The following is a 10092-nucleotide window of genomic DNA, read 5'->3' as shown; positions in this document are numbered from 1 at the left end:
TCTTTCTTTCTTTCTTTCTTTCTTTCTTTCTTTCTTTCTTTCTTTCTGTCTTTCTTTTTTTAAGGTAAATACTAAAATTACTAAATCATAGAATTGGAAGATGCCTTTGAGATAACACCCCAGTCTACTCAGGTGAAAAACCAGAGGCCCAGGGAATAAGTTTATTAAGGTAGAAATGGGGCTGCGGAATATTGAATTCTAATCCAAGATTCTTTTCAGAGTGTACTGATGCAATTATGAGCACTATTCAGATTGTTAATGTTTTTGAAAATATTCATTGCTAATATATTTGTGCATATGCAAGAAGAGCATGTTTTTTGACAAAAATACAGAATTTTCAACATTTATCAGAATTCATTTTTCAATTTTAAACTTTAATGCAAATTCAGAAGCTATTTCTTATGAATTCAGAAAGTAAAAACAATCCAGTTCTTAAAATTAGAAGTATTTTTGATTTTTGAATAGTCTGAAATTTTATACATCTACATTAGAGGTTCTTAATCTTTTTGTGTGTCATCCATCCCTTTGATAATTTAGTGAAGCCATATATCAATTCCCAGGATAAAATTTTTAAATTCATGATATAAAACATTGCAAAGCTACAGAGGAAGCCAATTATGTAAATGTTATTGTTATTTAAGAAATCAGTTTCCATAAAATAATATGTGCTTACTTATTTACTTACTAACGTTAAATAATATCTAGTGAGTTTAACAGCTGCCATAATTTCAAAGTGGTCACGAATATACAAGATATTTCGAGATATATGCAACAACTATATTGCAATATTAAAAATATATATATCTGATTTGTGTTGGTGACAAAGACACACGTACTGCTAATATTAATACTTTTGTGGTTTCTTTCCTATACTCATTTTGAATAAAATGCTCAATTTCAGCTAGAAGCTCATAAACATAAAGCTGTTATTTTTTTCCCCAAATTTCAGGACTCCATCTGAGAATCCCATGATTTACACTATTTTCCATATTTTTGGTATTTCAAAACCAAGGTCAAACCCACCCAACATGGAGGGTTAAGAGATTGAGAGCCCAGGCTGTTTCAGAAAACCGCTGTGGGGGCGCCTGGTTGCTCAGTCGGTTGGGTGACTGCCTTCGGCTCAGGTCATGATCCTGTTACTCCCAGGATCGAGTCCCGCGTCGGGCTCCCTGCTCAGCGGGGGGTCTGCTTCTCCTTCTGATCCTCCCCCCCTCATGCTCGCTTGCTCTCTCTCTCTCTCTCAAATAAATAAATTAAAAAAAAAAAAAAAAGAAAACCGCTACGTCTCCTCACAGAGGTCCTGGTTACCCCAGCTCCAAACCCGCTACCTGAGAGCTCCTGCTTGGCCTTATTACCCAGATGGTAGTCTTCCCTCAGGCCCTTTGCATTCACGTAACATATGTGACTACGGAATTTTAATCTCCGCTTTTCCTAACTGACCTTGACTTGGCTTGTCCCTCTAACTCGAGATTCACTCTGCTCTCTGTCCTTCTAATTCTTTTTTCTCTCTCGCTCTCCTCACCGCACCCCTCTCATGTGCATGCACACACACATGTACACAAACATAAACTCATCTGTCTTCTGAATCAAAGGTCAGTAAGTAATGAAGGGCGGAAATCGGAGGGGGAGACGAACCATGAGAGACTATGGACTCTGAAAAACAAACTGAGGGTTCTAGAGGGGAGGGGGGATGGGTTAGCCTGGTGATGGGTATTAAAGAGGGCACGTATTGAATGGAGCACTGGGTGTTTTATGCAAACCATGAATCATGGAACACTACATCAAAAACTAATGATGTAATGTATGGTGATTAACATAACATAATAAAAAAAAAGGTAAGTAAAAAAGTGTGTCATCTCTATATATTTACCTATAGAAGCTGTGTGACTCTTTAATTTTATTAAAATACTTCCAGATTGAAAGAGAAATCCTTCAGTTTAGGACAAATTTCACTGAAAAAATTGCAATTCAAGTAAATTGAAGAAAGAATTGGTTGTCTAACATGCATACAAAGAATGCTTGTCTTTTTTTTATTTTTTATTTTTAAAGATTTTATTTATTTATTTGACAGAGAGACACAGTGAGAGAGGGAACACAAGCAGGGGGAGTGGGAGAGAGAGAAGCAGGCTTCCCGCCGAGCAGGGAGCCCGATGGGGGGGCTCCATCCCAGGACCCTGGGATCATGACCTGAGCCGAAGGCAGACGCTTAACGACTGAGCCACCCAGGTGCCCCAAGAATGCTTGTCTTATTTTACTGTATTTCAGTATTTTATTTTATAAGCAGTGTGCATAATCACAAATATTTTTAGAAAGAGAAAAATACAACCCAAATGAATATTATGGGAGAGGTTGAAGAAACATTCATATTCCGTACAAAACATGTAAAGATTTTATGGACTGTTGGGTGTAAGAAAATATTCTTATATTGATATAATGAATCAGAAATACTTTTATTAATAGGAAAATTGCTAGTTTCCAATTGGACTTTCCATCTTCTCAGCACACATATGTATATTTCCTTTTGCATTTAAAAAAATGCACCTTCTTTCTGATTAAACATAAATGAAAAGTCAAAATGTCTATACTTGAGGATGATCAAATATATTTTTTGGACTGTTTTAGAATTTTGGAGGGTGGTCATAATTCTTCAAAATCTGATAAATGCTATAAACTTTTTACCTAAAGAAAAATACGTTTTTGGATATAGATGTACACAAAAATTTTCTTATAATTTTTGGAGGTTTATGGAATTCCTAAATTTCAAGGATAGATCCCAATAAAATCAGTAAATCTAGGTATACTTGTCAGAGTAGTCTAGATTATGCAATGGTTAGAAATGATCCCCAAATCTCAGGGGCCAACAATTATAAGGATTTAATTCTCATTCATGCTACATGTCCATTATCATGTGACTAGGCTAAATGACAATTATCCATAAGCCTCTTGCATTTTTGGAAGTCTGGCAATAGGCACTGACTGCTTTTGTTCTTATATATCTTTTCAACAACCTTGAAAGACTGAGGTATGTATCTATCCAGAGAAAAGGACAGGCTTGTTTACTGTCCAGTACAATAAAGATAATGTCTTTCTCTAGCACAGATGTTAGACTGTTAAAAAGATTCGGGTTCCCTAACCTAGTGGTTCCTCTTCTGTCAAATGCCCCAGTAGGTATGCAGGCATCTCTGGTCTTGGTGTCACCCTGTGAGAACTGATGGCCACAAACTTGAACAAAGATGATAATGCTGCTGTTGTTATTATTGTAAATAATTCCTTTGTCTTTGATCCAACAGCCCTGTGTTTTTTGCCAGCACGCATGACACTGGTAGGCTAATTTGTCAGTTTGCAAGTAGAGCAAAATTTCAGATGTTTCATAAGCTAGAGTGCTCCTCCATGTTAACTTCATTTTGGGACTTCGGCTGATAAAGCAGCCTCCATCTGGAAAGCTGCCCGTCCTTGTAGCAAAGAGTAAAAAGAGAACATCGTAGTGATGTTTTGGCCTTTAAAGCTTCTTTTAAACCCATAACTTATGCTCACTTTTCATCCTTCAAAGCAAGTCACAGGCCCAAGCCTAACCTGAATGGGATGGGCAGTGAATACTAGCAAAATAATGTAATCTACAAAAGCAAGTTAGAAACTTATGCACTAGACCTTTAATTGCCCAGTTTCTCCTCAGCTAAGTGGATTTACTATACTATAGCATCGAGTTTTCATCTTATCTTAGACCATGTTCCTCATACTTCAAAAATATATATGCTACTCTCAAAATTTACACCTGACTGCTCTTTACCTACACTATAATGTATCTGATATTTTTCCCTCAGATTGAGGAACAATGATATCTCATGACTCTTATCTGTAAAATCATGGGTTTCAGAAGTGATCTAAATTTTTTCCTAAGCATAGTAAAATAAACGTTCATTTATTGTATTTATTATGTAATTTATTTATATAATAAATGAGTTACTATATAATGTACATAATTACATAAACTAAGTTATTATATAAAATTTTTATATTTACTTATTAAAATAAGAAAAAATAATGGTTATTCATGTGCATCTAACATTATATCATATACCACCCGTGGAAACATTCTACCTTATGGCAAACACTAATAATGGAGTATATAGTACTCTACACTGAATGTTGTGTCTCTCTCAAATTCATATATTGAAACCTAATCCTCAGTGTGATGGTATTTAGATGTGAGACTTTTGGGAGGTGATTATGTCCTGAGGGAGATCTCTCTTGAATTGGATTAGTGACCTTATAAGAGAGTCCCCAGAGAGCTGCCTACCACCTTCTGACATGTGAGCTATGAACCAGGAAGCAGGCTCTCACCAGACACTGAATCTGCCAGCACCTTGATCTTGGAATTCTGAGCCTCCAGAACTATGGGAAATTAATTTCTGCTGTTTATAATCCACCCAGTCTATGGTATTCTGTTAAAGTGGTTAGGATGGACTAAAACACATAGTATATAGTTTATCATCATATATATAATTATAATAGTCAGATAATCGTTATTTATTTAACTAATACTAAGTGCATGGTATGTATAAGGTAAGAAACTATGGGACTGGAGTTGCTGTGTTGAAAACAACTGACATACTTGTTGCACTCATAGTACTTACATGTTAGTGGAAAAATGATAAAAATGGAATAAAGCAAATTCAAGTAAACATGAAATAAATTAAAAAATTCAACGAGATTTTAAGGAGCAAGTTTTTGAGATAGATCACAAACTGAGGGAATGTATTTTAGATAGGTAATTTATATTTAGATGGAGAAATGACATTTAAACTGAGATAGGTTGTGTAAGATGAAGCAAGCTATGAAAAATTCAGGCTGATTGTGTGGACACGTTTTTAATACAGTTTGAAAAGACCATGAGGTGGGAAAGAAGATTGAGGAAATGAATGAAAGTCGCTGTGGTTGAAGCAGAGTGGGCCCAGAGGGGATGCTAAAAATCAAAATGGAGGTGAATCATGAAGGCTATTTGCAGCGTGTGGTGAGACTAAAATGTCTTCAAGGCGTTAGTATATATTTATGAAAAACCAGAAGAAATTGTATTTATAATACAATGGAACATTGTCGAAGGGCTTTATGCTGGGAAATATCATGATCCAACTTATGTGGCAAAAAGATTACTCTTGGGAAGAGGGGCAAGTATTAATGTTGACTATACTTGGATGGAGGTAGACTAGATGGAAAGAAGTGGATGGACTTCAGGCATATTGAGAAGGAAGAATGGAAGATATTTTGGTTAACTGGATGTGTAAATTATAAGAAAGTCTGACTGCTAAATTTCTGACTTCAACAACTGGAGAAATTATAATTCTCATCATTTTCTTATGTGGAGAAAGATCTCTATGTGGATTGATTGTGGTACAGTGCTGTGAATAATGTGTTCCATTTTGCACAGTCTAGGTGATGAGATATCTGTGAGATATATAATTGGATATGTTAAATAGTAGGTTGAGTAGATTAACGTAGAACTCAGAAGAGATATTTTGGGTAAAAATATAAATTTATGAACTGTCATAATGTAATTGCATTAAAACTATGGAATAATATCAGATAATCATACAGAATATAGAAAGAAAAAAAAAGAGGACCCAGGTCCATGGCCATGGAAATACATTTATTTATGACTGTTAGAGAAATAGAACTAGGGAAAGGTACAGAGGAATAAGAAAGAGGAAAAACAGAAAAATGCAGTGTCATAAAAGCAAAGAGTAAGGAATCTTTCAAGCAAAAGGAATAGGAAATATTTAATTTTTGATTTGAGATTTAGTTAAAGATAGAAAAGGTCCCTTTCAGTTTGGCAACACAGAGGTGATTGGTATTCTGAAAACCACAGTTTGACAATATGATGGGGATAGAAACTAAGTTGGATTAAGTCAAAAAGTCAATGGGAGGTGAGGAAATGATGTCAGTGAATCAAGACAACACATTTAAGAAGATTTATCTGGAGACAGAGCTGGAAAATGAAATGGTATTTGAAAGGAGACTAGGGATAAAGGGATGAGGTGTTTTTTGCTGTTGTATTAATGAACATAGTTCATTAAGGCATGGTACATGCCTATGAGAATGATGCCAATGAACCAAAAGAGAGTAAGAGATTGATAATCAGAAGAAGATAAGCTTTAAGAAAAAGAAATCTTTGAGTAGAATAGTGTAGTAAAATTCTTGGTCAGGGTGCGAAGGGAGGGCTCTGGGTACAGCAGAAAGGATCAAGATTTGGCACAAAAATGATGGATACCACCCCTATTCTATCAGAAAAGGAAAAAGAGAAACAAGTAGAGATGCAGGTAGATTTCTAAATTTGGTGGCAAGAAGATGAGGGAACTCACATTTGATAATGATTATTTTTTCAAGGAAGTATAAGGTAAGAACTGATCATTAGTTGAAAGTGAGACTGAAGAATAGGTGGATGGTTTAAGAAAAGTGGAAAAAGGAGCTTAGGACTATTTGGCTTTTGGGAAATTTAGAAATAGGGAAAACAGTCTTGAATGCCTATTGGTGGGTATGATCTTTAAATCAGAGGTCAGCTAGAGAGGTGGTTGTGTAGTGTTTCTTGAACAAGTCCACAAAGCTGGCAAAAAGATGGCTATTAGGGATCATCTCAGCTTGGGGCTTTCTCCATAGAAAATAATGGTAGTAAAGGGTAAGGAAATTGAGAGTATTTGAAAAAAATAAAGATGATGACAGACTGTGAAATCTGTGTTAATAAGAAAGATGGCGTTACCTGAAAGGAGTTGAAAGATAATGAGAAGTAATGTGGTCAATGAATAAGAGGTTTCAATAAAGTCAAAGACTGAGTCAGTTGATGGAGGTGGGGGGAAGGGCACAAGGGAGAGAAGGTAGTCAAAAGGTACAAACTTCCAGTTATAAAATAAATAAGCTCTGGGAATGAAATGTACAGTATGGTGACTACAGTTAATAATACTGAACTGTATATTTGAAAATTGCTAACAAAGTAGATCTTAAAAGTTCTCATCACAAGAAAAAAATGTAACTAAGTGAGGTGATGTATGTTAACTAGACTTAGTGTGGTGATCATTTTGCAATATATACAAATACTGAATCATTATGCAGTACACCTGGAACTAATACAATGTTACATGTTAATTATATCTCAATCAAAAGAAAAAGACTGAATCAGTGGGCATAGAGTTAGGATGATTCATCAGATACTGGCCGATCCCCTTCTAGCTATTTTATTCTAGGGACTGATAATTCCCTAGCTAATGCTTTTCAAAGACCTATTTAAAATTTGTAAAAATCACAGTCACTGGTTATTAATATAATAATGATGGTGAAGGGCTTGGCATAAACTCTGAATTGTAGATAGTCCCATTACATAAGGATGCATGTATCTGTCATGGGCATGGTAGGCTGTGGTTTTGCTATTTTTCCTGCATCAGGCAGTGCCATGGTGAAAAAAGTTGAGCTCAGATGATCCCCAAAGAAAAGCATTATATGAGTGTTTAATAAATGCTTTGGTTGATGAGGGTGACATGATGGTGTCCTGTTTTCTAAGTAAGTAGCATTAGAGTAAATATTGGTTTTCTCTGAATAGAAGGCAACAGAGACTCTTCATTAATATTTATGTGTAAGGTTCAAAGTCATGAATGTAATATGATATTTTTTCTGCTATTATACAAATTAGTATGCCATAATATAGCATGACTCTAGAAAGAATGCTGATATTTAAAAAATTATATTATATACTAATGACCTCATAATTTGGAAATCCTTTTAATAAATGTTTGAAAAGATTTGTGAAATAATTATTTAAATGTAACAGAATACTAATAAGAATTGGCATTTATATTTAACTATTCCTTGATTTCCTTTTTGCTTTCCTATTGAGGTGTTGCTGAGTTTTGTCTGTTCATTAATTTTAAGACTACCTAGCAAATAGCACTGTATTCACAAGTGTTGTTTTGTTTTTAAACACTAAACATATTTGAAAAGGTTAAACTTTCAAACAATGTCTTATTTTCATTACAGCCATTTCCAAAACTCAAGGCTAGGTTAAAAAAAAAACACAACAAACAAATGAACTAGAGCAGTAAGAGTCTTAGAAAAAAATAAAGTAACAACACCAAAATGTACAATACATTTAATTTTCCCCTTTTTGGAGGTGCCTAGATGTGATATAGTAATCAAGATGGTGCTTAAAAAGGGAACACTTGTGTAATAATAATGCTTAGGAGTTAATTTAATATTCTTTATGTTGGAGAACTCTGAATTTAGAAACAAAGGCCCATAAGATATTGGAATCCTCAACAAAACAGAGGTCAGGAGCTAGCAGATGGAAGGAGGAAGGGAAGGAGATCATTGGAAAGAAAGAACATAATACACATTTATCATTAAAAATGTTGAGTGAAATATGTACCCTATACAGAAAGTATGCCTGGACACGAACATCAGCCTTCAATGGTGTATTGGATGAGAGAAGGTTGAGGGTTGGTATTTATGATGGATGCTGTGGGACCACTCAAGATCTCCCCTTGAGAATGAAGGTGCTCATTCCTCCAGCTGCCTAGAGGTTTGGCCGTTGCCTCCTTTCAGCCAGACCAAAGGCAGGAGCTACCTAGACTAAGATGATGTCCCATTCCCATAACTGATCCATGCAGAGATACAAAGGATCAGCTGTCTCACCTCAATTCAGAACAACTCCTAAGAGCCATACCTACTCCAGAACTCCCTATGAAATAAGCTGCACCCTCTCTTCAATTGTATGAAAGTTGGTCTTCTCTCCATGCCCAATCCTCTCGCCCCACTCCCTCATAGGTTTTACCACTGAGAACATTCCATAGTTGACCTCTTGTACATGGGTCTTCAGTTCAGCATCTGGTGGGGAAAATGACCTAATCAGGGTTTTTCCACATGACTGTGGGCCAATCTGATTCAGGCAGTTCTTATATTTGGGACCCATCCTACAGCGATTTCTTGATTCATGGAACCCCTATTAATTATTCAAAGTGAAATTGAGGTCTGTTGCTTTTTATAAGCTCACCTGTCTTTTCTATGCCTGTATTGATGCGCTTATGTCATCCCAACCATTCTAAGAATTCATCTTTTTTTTAAAAAAAGATTTATTTATTTTAGAGGGAGTGTGAGAGTGAGGGGGGGGAGGGGCAGAGGGAAAGAATCTTTCAAGCAGACTCCCTGCTGAGCCCTGAGCCTGCCTCAGGGCTCCATCCCCCTACAACCCATGAGATCATGACTTGAGCTGACACCAAGAGTCCGAGGCTTAGCCAACTGAAACACCCAGGTGCCCCAAGAATTTATCTTATTATTATAAAAGAAACATTTAAAATGTGCATAGATATTTAGCTAAAGTAATGTTTATTGTAACATTATTTATAATAGGAAAAATCAAGATATAGTAATAAATACTTTAAAATAAAGGTTTGATGTGAGCCAAAAGTCAAGAGGTAATGAGAAAATGGAAATAAGTGTGGACGACACATTCAAAAATAGTGATAGTGTTATTATTTACTTATCATTGCTGTAGGCTGTATTTGTCTCCTTCCCCATATTCTCCGTATTTTATGCTTTCCTCTGGAAGGGAATAGCTGTAGTAATATATAGTTAAATGTGTAAATAAACCATCCCATCACTCTACTGTGTGCCTTATATTCCTCCAACATTGAAATAACTCCTTGGATTAAGATATTTCCTCTGAATGCCTTTCTGCAAATATAGATGAACATTTAGTTTTTTGTTTTTTGTGGGTTTTTCCCCTTTAGTATACTAGAGCTTTTTGGTGTTTTCTAATTCATGCTAGATTGCTGCTTGTATGTGAATTTTTGTAGAATGGACTGAATAAATTAATAAATACCTTCCTTGTCAACTACATTTCCAAGGATCTTCCTAAGGGTGGCGGTAATTGAAGTGGAATTCAAACACTTCCAAATACATCTAAAATGTGGGTCTATTGTTTTAATTATTTTCTGTGAATGCAGTTCTACTTTATTACCCAAATGAGAATTATTATTGTCTTTCCTTCTGATTATTGCATTTGTGGTATTTATTTCAGGGTTTTTAAGACCCCTTTAAAACCTATTTAAGTTT

This window comes from Neomonachus schauinslandi, chromosome 4 (assembly GCF_002201575.2).
Source record: "Neomonachus schauinslandi chromosome 4, ASM220157v2, whole genome shotgun sequence".
In the NCBI taxonomy this organism is placed as follows: Eukaryota; Metazoa; Chordata; class Mammalia; order Carnivora; family Phocidae; genus Neomonachus; species Neomonachus schauinslandi.
This window is presented reverse-complemented; position numbering follows the sequence as displayed.